The sequence below is a fragment of the Grampus griseus genome (genome assembly GCF_964374135.1).
Source record: "Grampus griseus genome assembly, chromosome: 2".
Taxonomy (NCBI): domain Eukaryota; kingdom Metazoa; phylum Chordata; class Mammalia; order Artiodactyla; family Delphinidae; genus Grampus; species Grampus griseus.
In genome coordinates, this window is record NC_139018.1 from 80245821 (window position 1) to 80248305 (window position 2485).

General features: G+C 45.0%; 1 pseudogene across 1 annotated transcript; it reads right to left on the bottom strand.

Moving 5' to 3' along the window:
* Nucleotides 1–414: 414 nt before the first annotated feature.
* LOC309818388 (inosine-5'-monophosphate dehydrogenase 2-like) lies at nucleotides 415–2007 on the bottom strand (annotated as a pseudogene). The gene has a single exon. The product of its transcript is annotated as an inosine-5'-monophosphate dehydrogenase 2-like (transcript).
* Nucleotides 2008–2485: the final 478 nt, after the last annotated feature.

The following is a 2485-nucleotide window of genomic DNA, read 5'->3' on the forward strand; positions in this document are numbered from 1 at the left end:
GGATTCCTCTTTCCCAAGCAGATATATTCTTCCTGTTAGCAGGGTCAATGTGGAGAAGATAAATAGCAGTGAGAAAATAATTCTTTTTTAAAGGATCATATGCATTATAAAAAGATGATTTGTCAAATAGAAATCCATTAGTAATTTTTCTTTCCAGAATGATATAACTTTGAAAAATGAAGATTATTAAATACGGAAAGTAACCTAACTCACAATAAATTCATTCTCATCATTACTGATAATGATAATCACTCACAAAACATATCCTGAGGTCCTTTGCATATTCATTCATTAACCAAGCTGGCAAATCATCACTTTGACACATGGGTTATCCATGACTATCAGGCACATAGCTCTGTAAGTTATCCAGCCAGGGACCCCTACTTTATCTAAAGAGTAAGACATTGGTCAAAATTTTTTTTTCAAACTTTTATTGAAAAGCCGAGGGTGTGCTGTATCCCTTATCAGAAAAGACGCTTCTCATATGAGTGGAGGCTGTGGACACCACCTTCCACCTGAGCTGAGGATGTTCCCTCCTCAAACTTGAGCTCTCCAGAATACATCATGGCTTGGACTTGGGTTGAACTCTTGGCACCAATGTCCTGGCAGGAGTGCTAGATGCTGGCAATCAGGTAGGGAACAAATCTGTGCATGGATCCTTTATCCTGCACAGCCCCAGACAGCCCCTGGGCCACCTTGATTTTGTCAGCTTCACTGAAGTATCGGTTCTGGCTGCTGAGATGCTTGTCCATGGCATCGAGAGAACCCATACCATGATATTTCTTTAGCTGGATCCCATCAGAGAAGAAAACTCGCCAGGGGCTTCAGTGGTAACAGCCAGGAGGGAGCCCATCATAACTGTGGAGACCCCAAGGGCCAAAGCTTTGGCAATATGGCCCACATTTTGGATCCCTCCATCAGCAATGACAGGGACATCAAAGCACCGTGCATATTCTCACACCTTGTACGCTGCTGTTGATTGGGGCCGCCCACAGGCCAGCACTTCTTGAGTGATGCAGATGGAGCCACTGCCCATTCCCACCCTCAGGGCATCTACACCAGCATCAGTGAGGTTCTTGGCCTGAGCAGCTGTGACCACATTGCCTCCAATGACTTGGAGACTGGGGTATTTCTCTTTGATGTATTTGATCATGTTGATCTGGAAGACGGAGTTTCCCTGGGAAGAGTCCAAAACCATCACGTCCACACCAGCCTGGACTAGCAAGTCCAGCTGATACTTGTCATCCTCATGAGTGCCGATGGCTGCTCCACACAGCAGCTGCTTCTTGGCATCTTTCGAGGCCAGTGGGTAATCTCGGTTTTTCTTCAGGTCTGTCTGGGCAATGATGGCAACCAGCTTATCATCTTCATTCACAGTGGGTAACTTTCCCTTCTCGCTGTGCTGCAGAATTTCATTTGCTTCCTTCAATGTGATGCCTGCAGGGGCTACCACCAAGTCTTCCCTCTTCAACAAGATCACTCCCAAAAACTGGTCATGCCCCTCCTCCTTGAGAAAATCAATGTCCCTTAAGGAGATGATGCCCACCAGGTGGCTCCCTATCTGGCCTGTGTCAGTGATGGGGATACCACAGAAGCCATGCCGGGCCTTGGCTTCAAAGACATCCCACACTCGATCCTTGGGACTGAGGACCACAGGGTCCATGATGAATCCCTGCTCGTATTTCTTCACTTCAAGAACTTCATTGGCCTGGAATTCTGATGTACAGTTGTAGTGGGTGAAGCCAATACCACCTGTAAGCGCCATTACTATGGCCATCCCAGCCTCTGTGACTGTGTCCATGGGTGAGGAAACCAGTGGGGTCTTCAGAGTGATATTTTTAGTCAGAGCAGAGGTCAGGTCCACTTGGTCTGCAGTGAAGTCGACGTACCCGGGGAGAATGAGAAAGTCGCTGTAGGTGAGACTGTCCGTGCAGTTGAACAGCTGCTGTGCAGTGAGTCTATCGTCTGGCATGTAGGATGTGCCGCCGCTCTCAGGTAGTAGGCCATGGCTGGCACAAGGCAAGGCCGAGCGTCTCCGAGGACCATGCCGCAGAGCCAAAATTTTTATATACTGGTAATTTGGGGGGAAAGCTTAAATCACCATTATAACTTCTAGTCACGTAATTCTAAATGACTTAGACTGAATTTCTTATAATGTGTGTTAAGCTAAAAAGAAAAAGTACTTTTGATTATTTAGAAATTTCAAAATTCTGAAATCTGTGAAACACAGTTCTTACAGCAATGATTCATCAACTAAGAAATCATATAAATGGGGCTGTCTATTATTGCAAGAGTCAACACATTTTTTACTGACATGCATGTCTTCTTAAATAGCCTAAAGTTCTTTTCTATTATGTTAAACGACCAGTATCCTCCAGATCTGGACTAGACAAACCAAGGTACACATTATTGAAAGTCTTGCCATGAGTCATTTGGCAATTATCTGAGAATAATTACCCTTGGAATCCTGACTCACAAATAATTT